The sequence below is a fragment of the Monodon monoceros genome, unplaced genomic scaffold (genome assembly GCF_005190385.1).
Source record: "Monodon monoceros isolate NGI ecotype Baffin Bay Population unplaced genomic scaffold, NGI_Narwhal_1 Super_Scaffold_5, whole genome shotgun sequence".
Lineage (NCBI taxonomy): Eukaryota > Metazoa > Chordata > Mammalia > Artiodactyla > Monodontidae > Monodon > Monodon monoceros.
In genome coordinates, this window is record NW_021703782.1 from 51,413,383 (window position 1) to 51,427,065 (window position 13,683).

Here is a 13,683-nt window from a genome sequence, read left to right on the forward strand (position 1 = left end):
ATCTCCCAGGCTTGGAGGTGGCAACATGTTGAGTGTCTAATTTGATTCCCTTAATGAGGAGGCTGGATCAGCTGCTGTGATTCTAAAGCTCCAGGGTTGCACAGAGCTTGTCTCTACACTTGGAGCTTAGACCAAACCAAATATTCAACTTTGTAATCAGACCAGTTACTTAAATTTAACACAGATCCACAGTAAACTCATACCTACATTAGAAAAAAAAAAAAAAGCACTTTGAATTATGTCACTTTAGTTCAGCAGAGTAAATATATTTTTCTGAAAGCAGTTTGTTAATATTTCATCAAAATAACCTGATCATTCTATGGAATTTCTGATCATTCATTCTTATACTACCAGACTTCAAAAAAACTAATTTATTAAACACAATTTATTAATTAAAAGTTTAAATAACAATACATGAAATGCACAGGGAAAATATATGATTAAAGATTAAAAAGCTGGTGATTAGATGTGCAACTTTGGGAATATGAGCAAAATATTGGGGCAGTTAAACTATAAATATTCTTAAAAGTTTTATCCCCGTTTCATTGTCCTTGATGCCTGTAGGTATCATATATAAAGCATGTTAAATTACCTTTTGGCGTGCAAGCAGATGGAAGTGGGAAGGTGGAACAATGGTCTTTGTCCTGTTGCCCGTATTTAGAGCTACTGAATGTGCGTGTGCTTTTGTGTATAGCATTATATCTTGTTGCTGCTGCACTCTCATGCCCAGTGCTGCTGCTTTGAAAAGTATAATTGGTTCTCAATAACCACCTTTAGGAAATCCCCCAAAAGTATTTGTGTAACTTCCTGCCTCCTGAGTGCAAGTTTACTTAGGATATCTCAGGAAAGGAAGAATCCTTAGTTCCTCTTATTCTGTCCTGACCCAGATAGGTTTGCTGCTTGTTCAGTCTAATAAAATGACCTCAGGAAAGTATAGCAATGTAAAGCTGTGATGTTTGGGGCGGAGGGGAGTAGCAGCAGGTAGAAAGCATTTATGGAATAATGGGAAAGATTCCTGCCTAGGAGAATACCTTTTGCAGTCATCACCTTATACTTAAATTTCAGTTATAGATTGAGATTTTTTTTTTCTTTGTTGGTTTACAGCCTAGATTACCTGGGAAATACCTCAAGGAACACTCCACGAGTTACCAGTTATTTACACTTTTATAGGAATCACTGTATCAGGTCTTTACACCAAGAGCAAGTTTTTAAAAAGAGCTGGGTAGAGAGTAAACAAGGTCACCAGAGTCAGCCTCTGTGTGTGCGTGTATGTGTGTTTTGAAGGATCACTGGAAAAGGAGAAAAAAAAAATTGTACATTGAGTATGTTCCTGGCACTTTGCTTTATATTTTATATTATCTCAGTTAATTAGCTCAACAGTCCTATGAAATGTATATTTTTATTTTATTGCCTGAGTTTTATGGGTGAAGAAACTGAGATTCAAAATGGGAATTAACTTGCCCAAGGTCACACAGCCAGTCAGTGGCAGATCTGATATCTTAGCCTTACTCTGTCAAGATAAGATATATGTTAGTCTTCGGGAACAGATGGTACAAGATACGAGGCATGAAAGAACATGGTATTATTTAGAGAATGCTAAATAATTTAGTGTGTCTGAGTAAAAATATAGATGAGAAATTACACATTGCCCCCTACATATCAGCATGCAATCAACTGGCAAATCTTAGTGTTTCTTCTACTTCCCATGTGTAGCCTATTGTAGTCTACTGGCACCCTCCTAATTTAATATGTTATGACTTCTATGTGGACAATTTCAGCAGCTTTGTACATGTCTCTTTCCACCAGCTTCATTGACTTTCAGTTCTTCCTCAGCAATAATGCAGGTTTAATCTTCTAAAGTATGTGCCAGTCTCTTTTGCAAAAGAAAAAAAAAAGCCATGTGTGTGTATATACACACACACACACTTTATTTTTAGAGCAGTTTTAAATTCATAGTAAAATTGAGCAGAAAATACAGAGATTACCCATATACCCCCATCGCCACACATGTGCAGCCTTCCCCATTATCCACCCACTAGAGTAGTACATTTGTTACAATTGATAAACCTACACTGACACATCATTACCATCCAAAGTTCAGAGTTTATGGTTCACTCTTGGTGTTGTCCTGTCTATGGGTTTTAACAAAGTATAGTGAAATATATCCACCATTATAGTATCGTACAGAGTATTTTCACTGCTCTAAAAATCCTGTCATCCCTGACTTCTCCCAAACCCCTGGCAACCACTAATCTCTTTACTGCCTTTTTCAGAATGTCCAACAGAATCATAGTAGCCTTTTCAGATTGGCTTTTTTTCCCTTAGTGTTAATATGCATTTAAGTTTCCTCCATGCCTTTTCATGGCTTGAATATATTCCTTTGTCTGGATGTACTGCAGTTTATTGATTCATTTACTGAAGGACATCTCGGTTGCTTCCAAATTTTGGCATTTATGAATAAACTTGATATAAACATCCATGTGAGGGTCATTTGGGTAGATACCAAGGAGCATGACTAATGGATTGGTGTTTAGTTTTGTAAGAAACTACCAGACTGTGTTCCAAAAGTGGTGGTACCATTTTGCATTCCCATCTACGGTAAATGTGAGTTCCTGTTTCTCTACGTCCTCGTCAGCATTTGTTGTCATGAGTGTTTTGGATTTGGTAATTCTAATAGGTATGTAGTGCTATCTCATTGTTATTTTAATTTTTAATTCCCTGATAACATATGGTGTTGAACATCTTTTCATATACTTACTTGCCATCTATATATCTTCTTTGGTGAGGCATCTGTTAAGGTCTTTTGCCCCTTTTTTTTTTAGTAGAGTTGCCTGTTTTCTTACTGTTGTTTTAAGAGATCTTCATATATTTTGGATCACAATCCTTTATTAGATGTGTCTTTTGGAAATATTTTCTCCCAGTTTGTGGCTTGTCTTCTCACTCTCCCAAATTTATATTTAATTGATATTGTTGTATATTTATCCTTTATTTTAAGCCCTTTCAAAACCCTTTTAAGAAAAAGTAGCATGTCAAATTTTAAAAAGGAGTTAAAATATTTAAATGCTTAGTAAAGTTCAAATTCCTGATTCCGGCATTTACGGATGTCCACAGTTCAGCCCAACCAATGTTTCTAGTCTTATCAAGTAACAGTTGCATTCACTTTTGTGCCAGACTAATAGACACTTCTTTTCCTGGAATTCAGACACTGTTGGAGGGAACATAAACTGGTGTAGCAATTCTGGTTGGCAGTTTACCATTACATAAAGAAACGAAAACAAAACCCCCAAACCCACATTAAAAACAATCTCCTTTGCTTTAGCAATTCCTCTTCTTGGAATGACTTCTCAGGAAATAATTGTTGTGTACAATCACATGGTCTCTCCACCTTTCCTTTCCTAAAGGTGTCTGTTGCATTATTTATTGTCGTGAACATCACTGGTTGCTTATCCAATCTATTTTCCCCTTCTCAAGAATTTTAAACTTGCGTTCAATTATCCATCTCACCCCTATTATTTTAGGGCTAACGTTTTTCTATTCCAGTCCTGAAGTTGAGCCTCACTGGGTAAATCTGCTTTCTGTTTCCAATGATTATTTGGAAACACTGGCCTATGCCAACCTATTGATGGCTTTCTGCGCATCTCAGGAAACGGTTCATAAGTGGGTATATGAGACATAAGAGGACATTTGCCAGGGGCACTGGAAGAGGTGGTTTCTGTTCTTCTGGATGTATTGGAATGTAAAGCCCAGAACTGCTGCTATCATTTTTCTTCACCACCAAAGGACTGAGTGGACCTTCGGCAAAAGCAGGGCCAAAAGGATCTCAGAGGAATGGAGTCTTAGCTCTGATTTAAACGTAGCTGACCAGTGCCCTACATCTGGATTTTAACCAGTTATGCGAGCCTCAATAAGCCATTTAATGTGGTTTTAGCAGTTTGAATTAGATCTTTTCTTTTGGTTGAATTCATCAAAATCGATACTTTGTAGAGAGAAAAACTGCAAACATCTTAAATATCAACCAATAGAGAACGGGTTAAATAAAAAATCACTAATACAATGGAATAATGAGCAGGAATTAAAAGATGACACTGTGGAAGAAGATATAATGACATAGAATGATATTCATAATATTTTTGTGTATAAATGAGTTAAAAACAGTATACATATGATAATTTGGGCTTAAATCTATATTTACATAAAATGAGGTGAAGCCTTGCAGAGTGCTTGGTACAATGCTCAAAATATAGTAAATGTTATTATTATTTTAATTTAACAAAATGTTAACAGTTGTCATATTTAGGTGATAGCATAAGGATGACATTATTTTCTTAATTTGAACACATTTCATTTTGTAACAATAAGAAAAAAAGCTCTTTCAAAATGGTTTAAATTTTAAGGTTCTACTATATTGTCATCATCAATTTTTAAGAGATGAATAGTTCACTATGATCACATCATAAAGAATTCTGAAGATATTAGAAAAAGAAACCTACTTATCTGCTTCCTAAATATATTTTCCAGGTGCCTTCCCATTCTTGAAACCTTTCTCTCCATTTGGATTGCTTATTTTTCCTACCATCTTTTGACAATTTTATTTCCTCTTTAAGACACAACTAAAATATTTCCTTTGGCACAGTCTTTCTAGGACATGCTGGTCAGATGTGGTTCCTTGCTCTCTTGAAAACTACAGAATTTGCAAACTGATTTTTATTTTGTCCTGTGTGTGTGTTTAATTTACACAGTATTTTAAAAAACCTATAGATGACACTAATTAAATAACGGTAGATTTCCACATAAAAATCTGGATTTTCTTTTTTTTTTTTTTTTTTTTTTTTTGCGGTACGCGGGCCTCTCACTGCTGTGGCCTCTCCCGCTGTGGAGCACAGGCTCCGGATGCACAGGCCCAGCGGCCATGGCCCACGGGCCCAGCCGCTCCGCGGCAGGTGGGATCTTCCCGGACCGGGGCACGAACCCGTGTCCCCCGCATCGGCAGGTGGACTGTCAACCACTGCGCCACCAGGGAAGCCCTGGATTTTCTTTTGAAAAATAATAAGACCCGACAATCTTGCACTTGCATAGTTGCATGATAACAATAGGCTTAGATTGAATGGCAGCTTCCCTTTTCAAGTGTGTATTTTTTTTTTTTTAAGTATTTCACTCATTGATAACAACTTGTGCCTTCTGTAGACATTTGACTCCTACCATAGTTTAGTGGAAGGCTCAGCAAGGCAAGGTTATTTGGCTACTCCCTTAGTATACACTGCTTTTCGCGGTTGTTTTCGTATGTACATTTTCTGTAAGTTTCTCGGGACCAAAGCCTGTACTTACACATATCTTACACGTATTTGTCAACTCATACTGCCTTATGCACAGTAGGCTGGTAACATATTACTTATTGAGTGACCTAAATCAGTGAACAAATAAATAAACCTTGCCACATTCTATAAATTCTTTACTCGAAAAAGGTTTTTTTAGTTGCTTCGGTTAGTCAACTGAAGAAAGCACTTTAGAAAACCACATTAGTAGACAAATAAGAAAATTGCACCGTGGATCATGAGTACTGAACAGGTCCTGTATCATTGTTGAATTTCAACAAAATGGTTGACTTCTGAAGGTGATGTATGAGATCTGGCCTAGCATTGCACTAACAAACGTTACTGGCTTACAAAAGATTTTGATAAATTCACTCTTGTCCTTTTACTCGTAGAAATGTGTTTTACCACCTGTCAAACACAATGACAGAAAGGCTGAAAACTTCATGATAGAGCCATCACTTGTGCAAAATGCTATTAGATATGTCAAGCTCTGATGGTGAACTTTCTTCAAGAGTCTTAACAGAGGTCACTTTCAACTTCTATATTCAGTTTTGTGAAAGAAAGCAGTATAGTATCATTTTAGGTTCCCTTATGACATCTCTTGTACGTTGTAGTTGCTTTGAGTTGGGGGAGAAAAAGCTGGATAGCAAATGAAATAGTTTCTGGTTGTGGAGAAAAGTTCCTAAAGTAATTAACTCCTAGTTTTGATATTTTCTGTGAACCCTCATAGCTGCAGGAAGATAGACTAGAATTTGAAACACATCCTTCAAGTTTCTTACATATATTAAATTAAACTTAATAACATGTATGGAATGACAAGGGAGAAAGATCTAGGTGTATGGAGAAGAGCTGTAAAGTTGTGGTTGCCATTTTAACATGGGCTTTTTATTTAGAGAGTTCCTTTTCCTTTAACTGTCCATAATCTGGCAGCCTTGTATGAGTATAAAAAGGGTGAGACAGAGCATTCAGCACAGAACTGTGGCATTGATAAAGTCAGTCTTCCTTTGGTCTCACAGTCTGCACTTTGAATATGTATAATTTAGAGATACAGATTTCATCTGAATACAGATACACCTCATTTTATTGCACCTCACTTTTTTGCACTTTGCAGATACTGTGTTTTTTACAAGTTGAAGGTTTGTGGCAACCCTGCGTCAGACAAGTCTATTCGCGCCATTTTTCCAACACCATTTGCTCAGTTTGTGTCTGTCACATTTTGGTACTTCTCGCAATATTTCAAACTTTTTCATTGTTGTTATATTTGTTATGGTGACTGGTGACCAGTGATCTTTGATGTTACTATTGTAATTGTTTTGGGGCACTGTGAACCATGCCCATATAAGATGGCAAACTTAATCAAACTTAATCTAATGGACTAGCTTTTCCCCCATCTTTCTCCATCTCCTTGGGCTTGCCTATTCCCTGAAACAAAACAATGTTGAAATTAGACCAATTAATAACCCTGAGTGTTCAAGTAAAAGAAGGGTCGCGAGTCTCTCACTTTAAATCGAAAGTTAGAAATGATTACTCTTAGTGAAAATGTTGAGAAGTGATTAGGCATGTTGAAAGTTGAGACAGGCCGAAAGCTAGGCCTCTTGTGCCAGTTAGACAAGTTGTGAATGCAAAGGAAGCATTCTGGAAGAAAATTAAAAGTGCAACTCCAGTGAATACATGAATAAGAAAGTGAACCAAGCCTTACTACTATTACGGAGAAAATTTTAGCCATCTGGATAGAAGATCAAACCAGTCACAAGATTCCCTTAAGCCAAAACCAAATCCAGAGCGAGGCCCTAACTCTCCAATTCTACAAAAGCCAAAAGAGGTGAGAAAACTGCAGAAGAAAAGTCTGAAGCTAGCAGAGGTTGGTTCATGAGGTTTAAGGGAAAAAGCCCAAGGGTTTCCATAAAATAAAAGTGCAAGGTGAATAAAGCAAGTGCTGATGTAAAAGCCGTAGCAGGTTATCCAGAAGATCTAGCTAAGATCACTAATGAAGGTGGCCTCACTAAACAACAGATTTTCAATGTAGACTAAATTGCCATATTAGAAGACGCCATCTAGGACTTTCATAGCAAGAGAGCAGAAGTCAGTTCCTGGCTTGAAAGCTTCAAAGGACAGGCTGACTCTCTTGCTGGGGGCTAATATAACTGGTGACTTGAAGTTGAAGCCAGTGCTCATGTACCAGTCTGAAAATCCTAGGGCCCTTAAGAATTTGGCTGGATCTACCCTGCCTGTGCTCTATAAATGGACTAACAAAGCCTGAATGACAGCATATCTGCTGACAACATGGCTTACTAAATATTTTAAGCCCACTGGTGAGACCTACTGCTCAGAAAAAAAGATTCCTTTCAAACTATTACTGCTTACTGACAATGTACCTGGTCACCCAAGAGCTCTAATAAAGATGTATAAGGAGATTAATATTGTTTTCATGTCTACTAACATAACATCCTTTCTCAGCCCATGGTTAAGGAGTAATTTCGATTTTGAAGTCTTATGATTTAAGAAATACATTTTGTAAGGCTATAGCTGCCATAAATAGTGATTCCTCTGATGGATCTGGGCAAAGTAAGTTGAAAACCTTCTGGAAAGCATTCACCATTCTAGATGCCATTAAGAACATTATTGATTTATGGGAAGAGGTCAAAATATCACAATTAACAAGAGTTTGGAATAAGTTGACTCCAACCCTCACGGATGACTTTGAGGGGTTCAGGACTTCAGTGGAGGGAGTAATTGCAGATGTGGTGGAAACAGCCAAAGAACTAGAATTAGAAGTGAAGCCTGAAGATGTGGCTGAACTGCTGCAAGCTCGTGATAAAACTTGGACGGATGAAGAGTTGCTTCTTATGGATGAGCCAAGAAAGTGGTTTCTTGAGATAGAATCTCCCTGCAGAGATGCTGTGAAGATTGATGAAATTCCAACAAAGGATTTAAAATATTACATAAGCTTAGTTAATAAACCAGCAGCAGGGTTGGAGTGGGTCGACTCCAGTTTTGAAGCAAGTTCTACTGTGGGTAAAATGCTATCAAACAGCATTGCATGCTCCAGAGAAATGGTTCATGAAAGGAGGAGTCAATCCATGCAGCAAACTTCATTGTTGTCTTATTTTAAGAAATTTCCACAGCCACCCACCCTTCAGCCATCACCACCTTGATCAGTCATCAACATTGCGGCGCCAGAGCCTCCATCAGCAAAAAGATGATGACCCGCTGAAGCTCAGATGATGGTTAACATTTTTCAGCAATAAAGTATTTTTAAATTAGGGTATGTACATTGTTTTCCTTTTAGACATAATGCTATTGCACACCTACTAGACTGCAGTACAGTATAAACTTAACTTTCATATGCACTAAGGAACTAAAAAATTCATGTGGCTTGCATTCTTTCCATGGTCTGGAACAGAACCTGCATTATATCCGAGGTATGCCTGTGTAAGCTCTATCACTTGATTTTACATGGCCTATCTGAGCTTCATTTTATCTATAAAATGTGAGTAACTGTCTTAAAAATATGAACTTCAGGGCATGGTTGAGAGTATTTAAAATCAAGTAACTAGTGTACCCACAACAGCCTCCCCCTTGCCCTCCAGCTTTTGGAGACTTTATGCTTTCTCCATTCCTACCTTTTCAAAACCTTAAGGAGGAAGGGATCTGATCAGATTACTCATATTTAGATGCAAATAACTGATAAGACTTCAAGTGTACCTGCCCTTGTATATGTTTACCAGGGGCCAAAGGTTTTAAGCCCGAAGAATGAATCTTTAACTGTGGAATTTTAGGAATTAACTAATTATTGAAGGAGAAATTCGTTGCTCAGATAGTCACTTCCCCATGCTTTCTGTTCCACCCCTGGAAGTGGTAGGCAGTCTGCATACTTAGTAGTCAACACCCAAGTGGGAAGTGGTGACTAATAAGTAAGATGGATAATTTTCTTGGTAGTTAAGTTTTTGTTTAAAAAGGCACCAGGTTTCTTCTGTTTCTTATTTAAGAAAGAAGTGCCTAATCTCTAAGTAGGAAGGGCAGAACTCCCAAACAGAATATTATTGCTATCAATGACATTGTTATTAAACATTTTTTCCACTCAACTAGGGGAACCACCAGCATAGGAATTAAGGCAGTACCTGTATGTTTGCATTTGCCGTGTAAATATCCAGTTGAGGCAAAAGGGCTTTGCTTCCTTAAAGAGAAAGATCACCTTCTTGTAGGAGACAGAGGGCAGAAAACATACATTAAGTTCAATTTTTGAACCTGGTTGAAACGGCTAAACACCATTTATCTGAACGCAGCACCATTGGTGGGCTCAGCATTCTGAACTGAAATTTCAGGTTTAGACCGTGGTTTGGGATTAATGGATAGAGCTTTGGGCAAATAATTTGCTACATCCTAGACCACTCTTGCTGCACCATTACCGTTAAACTAATAGCTAATTTCTAAGTCAGTCCCTCTAGCAGTCAGGTGGCAGAGATTGCTACAAGGTTCATTTTACAGCTGAGAATAATAGGCTTGGGTGACGTGTTACACATCAAAACAGTGGTTGAAACAGATTCTAGCCCAGGCAGTCTTTTGAAAGCAAAAGCAGTTTGAATTTTTAAAACTTGCTAAATTAATCAGACCAGGAGGCCTTTAGACAAAGGTGGCTCTAATGCCATGGCAGTCTGCATAAAAGCAAACCAAAATCTCAGCCTGTAAATGCCTCAAGGTTATGAAATTCAAATGCTAAGGACAACCAGTCACACACAGCCAAGTAGGGTTCAAGCTCTAGACAATCAAACAATTTCCTTGCTTTTCTTCTCCCCTTTCTCTCTGTAAGTCTTCCTCCTGGCTCCTCTCTGCACAGTGCTCCTAACTCCTTCCTGTTTGGTAGTTTGGCCCTATTCCCGCTGATTTTTGCTCAGATAAACTCTTTAAATTTTTAATATGCCTCAGTTGACCTTTTCACAAACTTTAAGACCAGATGAAATTCATAAGTTTCTTCATCCATCTTATTTCTCTAATAATAATCATCGTCCATATCTTCAGTTTCTTCACTGTGCTAAGTATTTTAAATGTATTATAGGTTACATAGTGTTTAATCTTTTAATATCAATTTAAAGGTAAGCATCATTATCCAGCTTCTATAACTTGAGATCATGAATCTTTAAAATTGTACAAAGCAAAGGCTCTTTGCTTATAAGCCCCCCAGTCTTTCCATCCTCCTGTCTCTCTAGTTGGGAATAACTCGAATCATCTCAAGAGTGGAAATTCACTGTCAGTTCTCCTCTTGAAAACCTTTGGGTGATAACACTATAAATGAAAAGGACACCAGGTCCCGTTTGTTTAGGAAGATTGACTATAATTAACTGCCCGGTAATTTAATAATATTTTTTTCAACTATGCTTTTGTAAAGATCAAAAAGGAAGTACCTAAATTGACTGTCCGTATTTTGCATTAGTATAAATGGGTAGCAGTGAAAAGAGTTCCACACTACATAACGTACATACATGTGCATGGATATATACAAATGCTCTGAACACTGTACTTCTTCCTCGTTTTGTGATTTGGTCTCCACTGAAAATAAAATAGTGCCATCTGGTGGAGGTTAGAAGATGTGGAAGCCTGACCTTCAAGTTCACTCGACTCAGTTTTGTTCAGTTTGATATTCTACATGTTTCTACACTGGGCTAGGTGACCTGCAGCGTATCTGGTCACAAAAATAAGTAAGATATGATTTCTTCCCTCAAAGAACACACAATATTGCCAGGCTGCTGGCATGGAAATTGCCAAGGATATACCTTGGGCAAATTGAGGTGCAGAGGGGCACTGAGCCTTAGAGGAGGTGATGCTCTCAGTGGAGGATTCTTGCCTGAGAAGCAGTCAGGGGCAGAGATGGTGGACCGGAGGGGCATCATGAACGATAGCACAGAACTAAGAAAAAGTATTGGTTTTTCAGAAAAGCAAGTAATTCGTAATCCTAGAACTTAAAATTTGGGAAGCAGCAGAGACAGAAGATGGGTCTGCAAAGCAATCCGAGACTGGTCCCAGAAGGCTGGCTGAGGATGCCATGCTGAGAAGATTGCAGGTTACTGATTGTTATAAGTGGGGCGGGGAGATAGTTGAGATTTAGTAAATCAGTCTGCTGGCGGATAGATTTGACAAAATGCAAAATCCATTTTGTCATAAAAGGTAACATTCACAGGTTCCAGCAATTAGGACCTGGATATCTTTGGGAGCCATTTTTCTTTTTTTTTTTAACACTTAAATTGTGTGCATTTTTTTAACGTCTTTATTGGAGTATAATTGCTTTACAATGGTGTATTAGTTTCTGCTTTATAACAAAGTGAGTCAGCTATGTATATACATATATCCCCATATCCCTTCCCTCTTGCGCCTCCCTCCCACCCTCCCTATCCCGCCCTTCTAGGTGGTCACAAAGCAACGAGCTGATCTCCCTGTGCTATGCAGCTGCTTCCCACTAGCTATCTATTTTACATTTGGTAGTGTATATATGTCCATGCCACTCTCTCACTTTGTCCCAGCTTACCATTCCCCCTCCTTGTGTCCTCAAGTCCATTCTCTACGTCTGTGTCTTTATTCCTGTCCTGCCCCTAGGTTCATCAGAACCTTTTTTTTTTTTTTTTTTTTTTAGATTCCATATATATGTGTTAGCATACGGTATTTGTTTTTTTCTTTCTGACTTACTTCGCTCTGTATGTCAGACTGTAGGTCCATCCACCTCACTACAAATAACTCAATTTTGTTCTTTTTATGGCTGAATAATATTCCATTGTATATATGTGCCACATCTTCTTTATCCATTCATCTGTCGATGGACACTTAGGTTGCTTCCATGTCTTGGCTGTTATAAATAGTGCTGCAATGAATATTTTGGTACATGACTCATTTTGAATTATGGTTTTCTCAGTGTATATGCCCAGTAGTGGGATTGCTGGGTTGTATGGTAGTTCTGTTTTTAGTTTTTTAAGGAAACTCCATACTGTTCTCCATAGTGGCTGTATCAATTTACATTCCTACCAACAGTGCAAGAGGGTTCCCTTTTCTCCACACCCTCTCCAGCATTTATTGTTTGTAGATTTTGTGATGATGTCCATTCTGGTAAAACAGTATTTTAAACTCATAAAATAATTACTGTAGACATCTCCTGAGTTATTAAAAAGAAACAAAAAACCGGAAACCTTTTACTTAAGCAAAGAGAGAAATTTTTCTTTTTTTGTTTGGACAAAGTACAAAATAAAGCCTCAAAAAAAGTGGGCAGGGGGCTTCCCTGGTGGCGCAGTGGTTGGGAGTCCGCCTGCCGATGCAGGGGACGCGGGTTCGTGCCCTGGTTCGGGAGGATCCCACGTGCCGCGGGGCGGCTGGGCCCGTGAGCCATGGCCGCTGAGCCTGCGCGTCCGGAGCCTGTGCTCCGCGGCGGGAGAGGCCACGACAGTGAGAGGCCCGCATACCGCAAAAAAATAAATTAAAAAAAAAAAAAAAAAAAGTGGGCATAGTTTCAATCTTATTCTCTGGAGAACTTTGATACATGAACTTTAACCTTCAACTGTGAGAGAGACATGGTCAGTATAGTTGGCCATAGAGCTATGGAAGAAAATTGAATAGGACTGAGATTTGGTGCCCAGGACAGGCTAATAATTTGTCAGCCATTTCAAATTGTTAATGAATAAATATACAGTATATTCATTTATTTAATAGGCAGGGTCACTTCCATTATAGAGTTTAGTTTGTTTCATTTAAAAGAAAAAAATTTCTGATCTCGTTTGATCAGAGCGGGACCACTTTGCATTTTGCCATAAATAGAAGGAGTTGTCTGTGAGGTCATCAGAACGATTTTTTTTCTGAATTTTCCAGTGATGTCTTCCAGACCCTTATAGGTTGGTAACCCAGGTCATCTAGCCTTCTCCCTCCTCAGATTACAGAATTATGTGCTGGCTCTGTAATGTGAGCTCTGAAAGGGTTTACAAATATCCTATCATCTCAGTGTTCCCTGATTGCTCTGTGTTCAGGTCTCCAGCCCTTTCTGGAGACTACAAATCATCCCAGTAGGCAACTAGACACGTACATACAAACAGGAACCCTGTATGTGTAATGTAGTATAATAATTAGACTGAAGACTTCATGAGTGACTGTCAGGCTTATTTACACTACCAAAGTTTTTGATAACAATTTTCTATTACTCAGAAATATGTTCTACTTAAAATTATATGTCAAAGTATTTGCTTAGAGTGGTAAAACATGTCATAAAATGTTAATAACTGATGAAATAGATGTATGTATGTGTATGTGTATGTCAGTGTTCATTGTTTTGCTTTTTCAGTTTTCTGAGGGTTTGACATTTTCCAAATAAAGTTTGGAGAAAAATTAGGAGGTAGGGTGT

General features: G+C 38.1%; 1 pseudogene; it reads left to right on the top strand.

Moving 5' to 3' along the window:
* The first annotated feature begins 2,511 nt into the window (after positions 1 to 2,511).
* LOC114884444 lies at positions 2,512 to 8,467 on the top strand (annotated as a pseudogene).
* The last annotated feature ends 5,216 nt before the right edge of the window (positions 8,468 to 13,683 follow it).